The 13,779-nt window shown below is 40.5% G+C and overlaps 1 protein-coding gene across 1 annotated transcript in view; it reads right to left on the reverse strand.

Moving 5' to 3' along the window:
• cpne9 (copine family member IX) overlaps window positions 1-13,779 on the reverse strand; it is a 122,718-nt gene that overhangs the window by 61,840 nt on the left and 47,099 nt on the right. The window lies entirely within an intron of this gene.

Genomic DNA, 13,779 nt, shown 5'->3' on the forward strand with positions numbered 1-13,779 from the left:
ACAGTTGGCCCCCAGGCCAGACTTTGGACATGCCTGATCTAGGGATTTCTTAAATTAAAAGACCTGGAAGAAGGTTTTTGCTTCTGGACAGAGATGTTAACACTCTTCAGGTGTGCTGGTGTTTAATTGGTGCACTGTCAGAAAAGTTGACAAAAGTAACTTAATTTAGCAAGATTAACAAATAATTGCCCCGGAGCGAGCAATATGGATATCACAGTGCACATAACTTGTAATTGCAGTAGCACTGAAGCCATGACGTTTCTGGAAAACAATTTTCTGGATAAAATAATCACATAGGAACATCTGTTTTTGACTAAACCAGCAAACTGAATGCCTGACAAATCAAGGTATCCCCTTGATGCAAAGATCATAGAAAGGGACTAAGCATCTGCAGTCATGCTAGTGGCTCTATGTGGCTGTACTTAAGCACAGCACCCTAAATGCTAACTAATCTTAGTTTAGTGTGTTGGCATGCTAACATTTGCTTATTAGCTTGCTTATTAACTGAAAACAATGAGAATGTCAATAGTTCTGCAGGTCTTTGATCATAAACAAGCACTGACCAAATTCAATTTTGACCTGATGATGGTGCTGGAGGAAAGGTCAAAGTATCACCAAAGTTATTATACTTCATCCTGAGGGAAACATGAATGTCAACATTAAATTGAATAGCAATCCATTTAAAAGCTGTCAAAACATTTCACTGGTAAATGCAAATGTAAACCTCATCGTTGCACTGAAGGCAAAGTCAGATCATCTAAAGATATTGGAATTCATCCTCTGGGGAGTCTGAACGCCTGTACCTAATGTCTTGCCAATCCATCATGTAGATTTTGAGATATTTTTCTTGATAACGTTGACTTGCTGCCGCAACTGGAAAAATCCAATCATCACCAAAGTCATTAGGGTTCATCGTGATTATCTGTACCACATTTCAATAATATTCAACCAATAGTCTGGGCCAAAGTGGTGGACTGATCTTCTGATAGAATAGCATTGCCATCCCTAGAAATACTGTCTGTATTAATTTGTAACACTGCCTCATAGCCTCATTCACCCACATGACATATGGCAACATTTCTGACAATAGTAGACATCATTATATCGTCCAACCACAAATAGTGCTATAATACAATGCAGTGGACATCTCTTCAATTAAATAATTGGCTTAACCAAAGCAAATCTAGGAATTCTGTCATGGCTACATACAGCAGAAGCCACTTTCTAACAATGTGTTCCAACCTGTCTGTATTGTAGTGTGTGGCAACAGGATAAGACGACATCTGCAGATGCCTCCTCCGGCTCAGTAACATAACACTGCCTGCAATCTGCCACTGTTTGTTACCTCTCACAGAGCAGAAAATATCTGATTTTGTGTGTGGCTGACAATTTTTTTTTTCTTTGCCAAAAGTTTGTGTAACTATATGTGTGTGTGCTGGTCTTTCTCTATATGACAACAGCCACAGAGCAGAAGGCATCCCACCAACTGCCCCCAATTATACACACTGGCCTCTGACACACTGCGCCGACAGACTGACCATTGTCTCGCAGCGAAATCCAGACAGGTATAATTTCATGACACAGGCTGGTCTGCCGTCTCACACCCAGCAACCATCCCTGAGGACAGCTTATTTAGTCCACCATCCACCTCATCAATCTACATCTGGCCGACTGGCAGCATGTGGGATTGTTAATAGATCAGCCTCATTTTTTTTCAGATTACATTTACAAATGGATGATTTGTCTGGGTGCTGCTCGCTTGTCAACTGCAAGTGTTGATGATGTGGTAAAGGTAAAAAGTTTTAACATGTTCTGTGCTGCTTTGTTTCCAATATAGATGAATTCATACATAATATTACAATAGTATTTTTACAGTGTGTGTGTGTGTGTGTGTGCGGGTTATGTGCCTCTTGACTAACATCAATTCAAGTTTAAAAATGCCATGCGGTCGTATGGGTGGCTATATAATACATCCCGCTGAGCTCCCCATTTATTTTTCAAAAGGGTGTATTTTGGATCATTGTTATACTTTTACCGCCTCGGCTAATAGCCCCCCTCGGTTACCATAGCAACACACAGGTAAGTGGAAAGGAGTGCTTAGTTCGCCACGCAGCATGAAGCCCATTTCTAAAACTGTTGACCTATAAAAACATACACCCACAAACATGAGGAGGCTACCAGAACCATATATGTTTCGGACGCTTTGTGTGTGTGTGTGTGTGTGTGTGTGTGTGTGTGTGTGTGTTTGAAGAAAGCAAATGCAGGAAAAATCAATAACCCAAGTTTTTTATATACACAGGGTCTGTGTTGTCTTTGTCCAAGCTTCTTGTATTTAAGTTGTCTGTGTGTGTGTGTGTGTGTGTGTGTGTGTGTGTGTGTGTGTGTGTGTAAGAGAGTCTCTCACAGCTTGCTCCACAAGTGCAGAGTCTTCTAAATGACAGCACATATTGTAGGACTCTGCAGTTTGGAAAGTAAACACAAATCTGTCTTTTTCTGTCTCTCTCAGGAAATTTGTCCTCCCCTGCATCCATCTTCCTTTTTGTATCGCACCACCTCCCTTTTCCCAACTTCATCACCCTCTCCTCTCTTCTATCTTTTTCACCTTCTCAATCTCCTCCACATATTTCTTTTCCTTCTGGTGAATTGCTTTCCCTTTCTTCGTCTCCATTCCATTCCCCCTCTTCCCTTTGTCTACAGAGTTGTCTGTCACCCTTCACATACCTTTCTTTCACTTTTTTATCTCCCCTTTACCTCCCTTTCTCCCTTCATCCTCCCTTGTTTCTCCCCCCGGGCTTTGCTGTGTCTGATCTATCAGAAGCTCCAGACAGCTGTCTATTCCCTGCAGGCAGCCATCAGAGACACTGACCATATGGGAGGAATAGTGATTGCGCTCTGTTGGTCTCTCATTGTGTTGTTTCCCTTTTCATTTTTAGCCTTTTCCCGAAACACTCCTTGTATCGCCGTTCCTTTTGGTTCCTTTCATTTTGCTGCTCGCTAAATCTTTCAGGCCGTCAAGAGCCAAACTGCTTGCTGAGGAGGGAGGAGGGGGCGCGGAGGGGAAGTAGGTATTTTTGTGACAAAGCCACGGACACAAGGTGTATCGAGGGATCATTAGGGAATAATGTGACAGTTGTGTATCTCTGCTGTATTGTTTGGCTTGTTTGGGCTGTTTTTTAAATTCAAAACGTTTCTCTTTAAAGGGAATTGAGGCCACCAGGTATTTTTGTCTCGGGTATTTTAGGATTTTTGTATGCATGGCAGAGAACATTTGAGATAAAGAGGAAAAAAGGCATTTTGTTGGGATTATGGGAAATAAAATGTCAGCTTCATTTTGATATTTGTCATTGTACATTTCAGAACAGTGCAACGCTGGTACAGAATGTGCCAGGGTGTATTAAGATTTCTTTCTCTCTTTATGTCTTTATGTTTGAGTGTGGGTATAATATTAAAGCTGCACTTATTGATATTTTTATATAACCAAAGGATAAAATGACTATGTACAATGCAGTGTTGGGCAAGCTACTTGGAAAGTGTAGTGAGCTAAGCTACTAGTTACTCTAATATTAAATGAAGCTTCACTACATCAAAGCTATCACCCTCAGAAATGTAGCAAGCTAAGCTACAGCAAAATGAAAGTAACTAGTGCAACTACATCCAAGCTTTTTACTAAATTGAACCAACTTCGTGCCAAGTCAGTGTTTTCTTACTGATCAATAAAACTGTCAGTCAAACAGATAGGCAGGTAAAAAAGTTAAGTTCAATTGTTTATTGAACAGTGAGCTGCACTAACTCCCAACACGACTCAAACCACAACAGCAAGAATGAAGACCTGCTTCAAACAGTCACAACATGGTCAAAAACGTACATGCGTGTATGTATGTGTATGTACACTGCAAAAACTCAAAATCTTACCAAGAATATTTATTTCTAGTCAAAACAAATCTCATTACAATTGAAATAAGACTCATCACCTAAAAAGTAACTTGTTTTTAGACAATTTTCACTTGTTTCAGGAAAATTTTCACTTGAAATAAGTAGAAAAAAAATCTGTCAATGGAGCAAGTTTTTTTTTTTTTTATTACAAGCAAAAAAATCTTACTTGCTCCATGGGCAGATTTTCATACTTATTTCAAGTGAAAATTTGCTTGAAACAAGTATTTTTTAAGTGTAAAGAGATTTGTTTTGACTAGAAATGAGGCTAGTAAACACATTTTAGTAAACACATTTTATAGTGAGCAGCATACACATGTATGTCCCCTACAAATCCCAACCGTGTTTACAAAGTTTGAATGAACGAGACGGACGCAAAGGAAACGGAGGCTGCGCATTGATCCTTTTGCCTCTGTCTGCAGGAACGAATAAAAATCCCATTCATGATGGGGTCAAATGGATTATGTGCATAATTAACCACAAAACAAGCAAATACTTCATCTTAATGACATATAACACTCATTATGCTTCAGCTGAATCCTCTAAGCAAATGACCATGTTGAATTGAAATTAGTTTATCACGTTAAATGTCCGAAATTGTATGAAATTGCTCCAATGCGTTAAACCAAACTTTGTGCATAATCACACAGCCTGATATGCCCTGGCAAACACAGTGGGACTGCTGTACAGACCGTTGGTCTTTCTTACCCTAACCCTGGTTATTTTCTGAAAGCACAGAGCAAAGAAATGTCTTTTTTCTCCCCTGGTCTGCTGTCAGCAGAGAGCGGTGGCTGCAGCGGGGATTTCAGCACCACGGACGGCGCGCGTAAAAAGACTTGACAAGTGTCTCCTTTAACTGTGTTTGCTGCTAGCGAAATTATACATAATAAATGAAGACAGTGACATATTTTCAATAAAAAACAATGAGTTGAACGTTCATTTCAAGCTTTTGTAGTACAAAGAGTTTCAGAATTGTGCGAGTGCGGCCGGGCAGTATTTGATGCAGGAAACTCAATATGGACTTGAAAATTAATTTCGGAGTGGGGTCGTTCGGAATGGCGGTGTTTCGGAATGGTGGGCTGTCCCCCGTCAGGTTCATGCGGAAGTGACTCTGTGTGGTAGCGGTGACAGTTTTATTTCAGTCCATAACAGAAATCCCCGCCTCGTTTGAGCTTCAGAAATGATTTTGGAAATGTAGCTTGCATGGACGCTACCGCGCTAAGTGAATAAAAGAGCTTAACTACTGAGAAGTTACTTGATTCAGAAAACAGTGACACTACCACCAAGCTACTGAGAAATGTAGTTAAACTACAAACGTCCGCTACTGTAGTGACGCTACTGCCCAACACTGGTACAACGTTAAAGGGGTTGCTTGTGGTGACAACCCCTCACTGTCAGCTCACTCTGCAATCCACCTTTGCTACATGCTTTTTCCTGGGATTGCAAAGCTATGACACACCCTGCTCTCCCTCTGATTGGCTAGTACTTGTTGCCTTGTTTGGTTGGGTTGGTTAGGTTCGAACTGCAACCTCAGGGACTTAAAAGTAAAGCCAATGTGGGAGTACCAAAAATTGCAGGTCCTCAATTGGCCACTTGAGGCTGGCTCCAAAGGCAGGTCAGTCTCCATTGATTTAAATAATAATCAGATATGGGCACCTATTGATTCCAATGGAGTTGCTTGCCAGTGTTTCTTCCACTGGCCCTGCCTGCGAGTTCCCGCTTTGCTCATAGACTTTACATTGTGATGACGTCATAGATTTTTAAATCACTCTTCTCAGCTTGAGTAAAGTCAGGATAAAAAGACCCATTATTGACCTTGTTTACCATTTGAGGTGTCCTGTCAACAGTTTTATAGACGTTTCTTTTACAATGGTGGTCAATGGGGAAAATGTTTCTTGGCTGCAAGGGATTTTTTTTCACTGCAATATCACAAGTGGCCTCCAGGGAAAAAATTGCTTTAAGGTTGAGCAGCTTTCCTGGGGGCCTGGTCAGTGTCCAATGACACAATGAGCAGAAATAAACATGTTTACAACCTGGTACAAAATGGTTTTGGTCTTAATAGCGACTGTCCCTGTTCATGACAACTGTTAAAGGAATACTCCGACGATTTGGGAGTTATGCCCTTTCTCTATCATTTTCATATTGAGACAACATGATCGATATCTTTTTTGTGTCTGTACGTCCAGTGGCTGGGTCTCAGTGGTTAGCATTGCGGCTTAGCTTAGCAAATACAGTTGAAGTCTATAGGGGGTCAGTAGCCTACGGTAAAAGTGAATATATAAACATTACAGAAACCCTGAAGCTGGCATTTCTGCACGTGCATTTAAAAAAAACAAGTTTAAACATTAATTTGAAAAACGAGAGTCCGTTTTAGTCGTTTTAGAAGAGGTTTGATAGATGAACTATAGTGTGTTTACGCCCAGTGCCGAGGGATACACCGGTGAGCAACAGCTGCAGCTGGCTCTGGGACAGGTACGCTAGGTCACTAAAACCAAACGAAGAGACGACATGGACGATTTTACTCACTCGACTGAAAGCTGTCCATCAGCTCCTGCAGGCCTGGGCGTTTTTTCCAGTTTATCTCAGGAACATGAAAAAATGTTTCAATCACGCCAGGATTAGTGATTGCTGCAAAGTTTTCACTCCTTGTGATGCACTCTCTGCAGCGGTTTTCCTCCTGATGATATATCTCCCCAATGATGGTAGCACCGAGTCCCATTCTGTGCAGCAAAATGATTCCACCTCCGTAGGCATAGGTTGGCAAGCCCCGCAGCTACACCACCAATCCTCCCCTGACCTCTGTCTCCCCTCGGCCCCTTGCTGTTCCGCTGCCTCGGAGGATTCAGCCTCTCTTCTCACCCGCTCAGCATCCAACACCTGGAGTTCCTCATGCCTGCTCACCAGTGTATCCCTCCGCGGATCACAGCGCAGGACATAAACACACTATAGTTCTGTGTATCAAACTTCTTCTAAAACGACTAAAGGACTAAGGACTCTCGTTTTTCGAATGAATGTTTAAACATGTTTATTTTAAATGCACGTGCAGAAATGCCAACTTCAGGGTTTCTGTAACGTTTATTTGTTCACTTTTACCGTAGGCTACTGACCCCCTATAGACTTCAATTGTATTTGCTAAGCTAAGCCGCAATGCTAACCACTGAGACCCAGCCACTGGATGTACAGACACAAAAAAGATATTGATCATGTTGTCTCAATATGAAAATGATAGAGAAAGGGCATAACTCCCAAATCGTTGGAGTATTCTTTTAAGGGGCAGAATTTTTATATAACTCACCCATTTAAATGTTATCAAGGCTTAAAGTTTGATGATTAAGAGAGCAGCTGCTTTGAGGCACAGATGGATGCCATCCGTTGACAAGTCACTACCACAGCAACAACACTGTTTAGGTAACGTACCCTAGATTTAAAGGGTATAGGTGTAACTGTAGCTGTTGCTATTTTCAGTTCATGAAAGATAATCGTGATGTTTTGATCATCTAAAAAAATCTTGTTTTGTGTTTAGTTGTGTACTGAAAAAAAAAAAAAAAAAAGTCTAAAAAGTCAGATGTTCAGTTTCTCCAATAGGTGCGAATGGTAAGTTCAAGTATGTGGTGAGCTCAACACTCTCATCCAAATATGGTTACTTCTGGCTATAAAAATTCAAGATGACAACAGCCAAAAGCCAGACTCAAGGTCTTCAAAACAGGAGTTCACAAACCAAAGGGCGAGGTCATGGTGGCTACATCCATTATTTTATACAGCCTATGGTGAAGGCATGAAGAGTAAGATTGGTTATTGTTAGAGTAAGAATGTCTGGGTAAGCCAGTCAGAGGCAGAGTGAGGCAGAGTAGGGTGGGTCATGCCTTCACCATTGTAGGATAAAAAAAGAAAAAAAGTTTTGATTCACTGCAGTCATCAGCGCTGTTTACAGCCACAGCAGCAGCTATTTTCAGTAAAGGTGCCCTGATAACCCCAGAGTATGCTACCTGCCCAGCGCCAAATGGCACAGAGTAAGCCACTGGCTGGTAAGCATAGGGAAGCATTTAGCATCTAATAAGCTATATTTTTAACGCAGCAGTTGGTGTGTTTGCTTTTTTATGGTCTGATGAGAAGAAAATGTCAACTTGTGGCTGTCTATATCTTACCTCTGATGACAAATACCTGAAGGCACTACACAACTCCACTGAGAGCAAACAAAGAATACTTAAACTTAATAAAATTCAGATTTCGCTTAATGGCTCTTTAATTCGTAAAGCAATAGCTTGGGGAATGTCACACCACTTTGTTCTCTCCCTGAGGTGTCTCTACGCTGTAGATCTGTAATTTTCATCTACACCACCAACTATGAGAGCAGCAGACATAGAAAACTGACAGGGTGAAACAGCTGATTTTTGCACCACATTGATTTTGAGGAAAAAAATAAAGAAAAAAAAGAGCAAATATGATTTATAAGGTTGGTACATCCTGTCACATATTTTCCAATGTTGACTTGCACATTAAAATGTTGTAAGTTTTAATTCCAGCATGCTGCCAAGTCTTTTCCCACAGGCATACAGTGAATTGATGGATAGATTGGGCTGTTATCTGTATGCTGTTGGAGAATCCCCCTTGTCAGTGTCTTTAAGCTTCATTGTCCCCCATTAATCACAGCATGAGTCATTATGAAAACCCTTCAGACAGAGGTCTTATTGTATGTAACCTTTTACTCAGGTCACTTTTCTCATTTCTCTCCTCAAGGTGAATTCCATTTAATGGATACAGTGAAAAGATGATTAATCACATGGAACTTATGGCAGGTTTGTGATGAGTGTGAGTAATTGTCCCAGTCTTTAAAAGTCCATTCAATTAAAATAGGGGGGGCTAGAATCTATAAATCTCGTCTATGTTGCCAACATTTGTATGTGTCTGGCAGTGTGCAGGGTTAAAAGAAGACATATTGAAGGCCTAAAAAAGGAACGTTAACTGAGTTTTGGCTTGGATGTCACCCCACATTGATTTCTTCATCATTTTGATGCCAGGTTTAAAGGCTATTTTTGTATCTGTCGTGTATGTGTCCACAGACACTGGCATCATTTTCACTTTACATTTCAATAATGCCAAAATGTAAAATACTTCATTGCTGTCCCCTCTCTCTCCGCTCCCTTTGTGTTTTTCTCTTCTCCCCTCACTCACCCAGCCCTGAGGCATTTGGACCGTCGGACCATAACCCGCTGATTGTTTGGTCTGTCTGAGCGTGATAAGCTCTCTAAAACATGTCAATAGTGCCACTGGCAGGGGACAGCTGCAGGGGCCACGAACTGGCCCCCAGCCGACTGGACTCATCACCAAGTCCAGCTGAAGCCAATGGCAATGAGTCATTTACTGTACTACCATTCCAGTCACAAAACTCAACAAACCCAGACGGACTTGCTATTGACAGATTGGAGTTTTAATTATACAAGTAAGCAGGGCTGTTGCTGTTGGTTGAGCTAAACCTCCTTGAACAACGCCAAAGACGCTTTAGGGAGTTCGAATTAAGTGACTGGCAAACTTGGATAGCAACTAGAAAAATTATGAATAAAATATAAAATGCAAATGATTCAAGTTTGAAACTTAACTCATGACCTTGGAAACAGTAGTTGTAGGAGTAAAACAAACCTTCAGTCAAGGCGCACTAACTAAGTTTTTTCTGATCTTTCAAACTAGTCCACACTCATTGAGTACAGCATACCATACCAGGGTAGTCATACCCAAAATTAGAAAAAAACAACAACATTGGGCCACAGGGGGAGCCACAGCGATCGGTCGCATATCAGCCATTTTTCTGTTGTTATAGCGCCACCCAGTTGCCAATTAGAGTTAAATTTCTCCAGTCACCTTGAGGCATCCTGTTCTACATATCTACCAAGTTTAGTAAAAATCGATATGGCGGTTAGGCCTAGATAAGAAATTAGCTCTCTAGCGCCCCCATTTTGTTTGATGGGGTCAATAATGGAGGGGTCCCCTCAGATTATGTGTGGTCATATGCCTACAAAGTTGCGTGGTGATCGGTGAAACCCTTGAGATGTTATACACCTTTATGTGATGAGCCATGCCCTCCGCAATATTCATTGCCTTATAGAAGCTCAGTTTTAGTAAGTTTTCCAACTTTTGCCAAGAGGGAACTTTAGATATTGGTCCCTAGATTATGTTCACCGAGTTTCATGCAGATCGGTCAAACTTCCTAGGAAGAGATCGATTTTAAGTGTTTTTCAAAGAATTCAAAATGGTGGAAAATCTATATAACCGGAAGTTAAGGGTTCTTGAGGCAAATTTGTTCCTCATGAGGAGAGGCATCTCTGTGCAATGTCTCTATGACATACGGGGCATGAGATATGCCCATTCAAAGTTTGCAATTTCAATCGATTGCTATAGCGCCCCCCTTTGGCCAATTGATGTAATATTGCTTCATTCGCATCCTCCCATGAACCTCTACCACTGTGCCAAATTTCACATGGATTGACCAAGTCAGTGAGGAGATAAAACGTGGAACAGACACACACACACAGAGTTTTCGTCATTAGATAAGATGCTTCCTATGGCCTGACTCAGTGGACGTAGTTTGGTCAGTTATTTATTCAACCCGAAGTTGGTACAGAAAATAAGCTGTGATTAACATGTCTGTTTCTTCAAATCAATTAATATTTTAACATGTAACGCGGAACGACAGACAGGAAGTAGCTCTCAGTAATTTCAGCCCTTTAATAACATTCAGCACAGAGGACAAGACCTCAAATAACATAGGACTTAGATTTCACTGAACACTCCTTTCATTCACTACACACTAATGAAAAATGATTGCTATATTCTGTAGTCACCCCCATCCAGTCAGCACACAGCAGGCAGCGTGCTGTGGCATTAGCAAAAGAAAATGTCCCTGAAAGAAGTAAAAGTAGTTCTTTTACATTTGTCTAATGTAAAGTAACTTCCAGTTTAAACCTTACCCACTTCTAGGCTTTTACAGATACATGATACAGATACAGATAGTGATGACTCCATACACCTGATGTTTTCATGGAGATAAATTGTTGAAGTATAGATCTTTGGTTTCGTGAAAACAGAGACAGCTGACAAGTGAGCAACGCCTGTGCTGAGGCTAACAGTGAGATGTGGCTGAAAGCTCTGGATAAAGCTAGTCAGTGGACTTTGAGTTAAGGGATAACTTAAAAAAAATATTTTTAGCCATGCTGTTGGTTAGTCGGTCCACCACTTTGGCCAAGACTTAAATATTCCAAAAACTATTTGGGTACTATGAATATGCATTGAGATTTTTATTGCCAACCAGAGTATAAATCCTAATGACTTGTTCTCCTAATGACAGAGTTTTACTTAAGTGCCAGGTTGACACTTACTGTTTTGAGTAAAATGTCTCACTGATTTTTGAACCGATTGTCAGAATTTTTTTTATAACTCATTTGTTGTCCCCACAGGATGAACTAATATAACTTTTAATCCAGCACCATCATCTTGCGAAAATGTTAATTTGTCCAATACTTTGGTTTATGACCAAATACCTGAAAAACTAGGAAATTAAACAGCTGTACTTTGTGTTTAGTACTAATGAGCAAATGTCAGCATGCTAACACTTTAAACAAAAAAGGTGAACATTGTAAACACAAGCATGCTAGCATTGTCATTGTGAGCATATTAGCATATTGAAGTTAGCATTTGGATAAACACACCCCTGCGCCTAAGTACAGCCTCACCAAGCTACTAGCTGTATATTGTTTACCAAATTAATGTGATTCTACCATGATATTCAAGACTCGGAGCTTCCGGTATAAGTTAGCGCAGTTAAGGCAAGCTAGTGGGTCAGCTAGGCTAACATAAATAAGTGATAATTAATCAATATTGAGAACTTTTATTTTAGTTTGAAGTGAGTAGAGCTGAACCTATTAGTCAATTAATCAATTACTGGATTGACAGAAATGTAATTGGTAGCTGATAATTGTGATTATTAATTGTTTTAAGTCCCTTTTCAAGCAAATATGCCAAACACAGCTTGCCAAAATGTGTGAACTCTCTGCTTTTCTCTTTTTTTATGCCATTATACATTGAATATCTCTCGGTTTTGGATTGTTAATTGGACAAAACCAGACATTTGAATCAATACTTTGCATTCTGGGAAACTGATGTGTTTTTCACTACACTAATATTTTACTGACAAAAGTTATCAAGGAGATAATGAGTTGTTACAGCCTTACACGGGAACACAAGGTATTCTAACTCACATATTTAGTGAGTTTTTTCTTACCAACCCAATCACCAGGAAAATATTGGCATTGTACAATTCTGCAAACTGCAATTCATTAAATTTGTACATTATTAATGTAGTGGATTGTTAATGTAGCACATTCGTTAAAACATTACGTTTCTTTTTGTTTCAACAAGGCTGCAGTTAACGTGTGATTAGGTTTGGCACAAAAACCACAGGGTAATGGTTAGGAAAAGACTATGTCTTGGCCTAAAATACCCAGTGTTGAAGTAACAAAAGGCAGGAAATGCACCAATGTCTGGGAAAATTTAAAAAGAAAGAAGGTTGGGGCGTTTGTGGCTTAGTGGATAGAGCAGGCGCCCCATGTACAAGGCTGTTGCCGCAGCGGCCCGGGTTCGAGTCCAGCCTGTGGCCCTTTGCTGCATGTCATCCCCTGTCTTTCTCCCCCTTTCACACTTGGCTGTCCTGTCCATTAAAGGCAAAATGCGCAAAAAAAAAGAAAAAAGTTTTTTGCTGTTCCAACAGGAAATACAGTGCCGTCCTGGTAAAAGCGGGTGGCTAAAAATGACTCACATTTGGTGCCTAAAAAGCAGCTGGAAACACAATGATTACTTGTTTTTGTTGTTTGTTGGTCTAAAACAGTGGTCGTCTGCAGCCTGAAATGCGTCTCATCTGAGTGAAAAACCATCTACCATCCCTACCAGCTCCAAATGACAATGTCAGCTCATGTATTACGTCACTTTAGAAATAATGCAATACATAGGAAACATACAGGTGTTACATATTTGTGCCGTGCAGACACATACAATACCAACATTTTCTACTTGCAACTGGGCTTTTCCTACTTGGAATAGCTTACATGTATATTTTCCTTGACATATTTAGCTTTTGCTCTCCCCAGAAGTGTCACAGGTAGGGGTGACCACCTGACAGCATACATCTCAACATCAACTGGAGCACTTCAGAGGAAGGCAGAGCCGCAGCTGAAACTGTCAAGGTAAACAGACAAGTACACTTGCCAGTATGAAGCTACTGACTAACAGAGCCTTTCAAAATACCATCTACTTTCCTGTGTCGCTCTTGCTCATTATTCCATTTCTCTTTGACGCTATAAATTAAAATTTTACTCAGCCAATTAGATTATTTTTGCCCTAGCGTTTGGAGAGTATAACCTTCAGTCTCTTACGAATTAGTTCATTCACCATTCAATACACAGCATGAGGAAATAGTTTGTCATTGAGTTCATAAAGCCATAAAACACATCAGCATTTCCTGTTACTATTCCTGTAAAATGAGCCTACACTGCCTACCCAAGGCATACCCAGAGTAAATTAAAGTCTCTTCTTGAACCAGTCGAAGTGCATGCATGCTTTTGTAACTTCTGATACCCTTAAATTTTTGTGGAAACAGCTAAGAATAGTTTGGGAAAAACAAATTATACCAAGAGCATGGCGTAGGGCAGGGGGTGTCCTCATTCCTAAGGAGAAGGAGTCTGTGGACCTTAGCCAGTTCCGGATGATTTCTCTCTTGAATGTGGAGGGGAAGATTTTCTTTAGTGTAGTAGCACAGAGACTAGCTAGCTACTTAGAAAGGAATAACTTAATAGATACCATGGT

Source organism: Epinephelus moara, chromosome 16 (genome assembly GCF_006386435.1).
Source record: "Epinephelus moara isolate mb chromosome 16, YSFRI_EMoa_1.0, whole genome shotgun sequence".
In the NCBI taxonomy this organism is placed as follows: Eukaryota; Metazoa; Chordata; class Actinopteri; order Perciformes; family Serranidae; genus Epinephelus; species Epinephelus moara.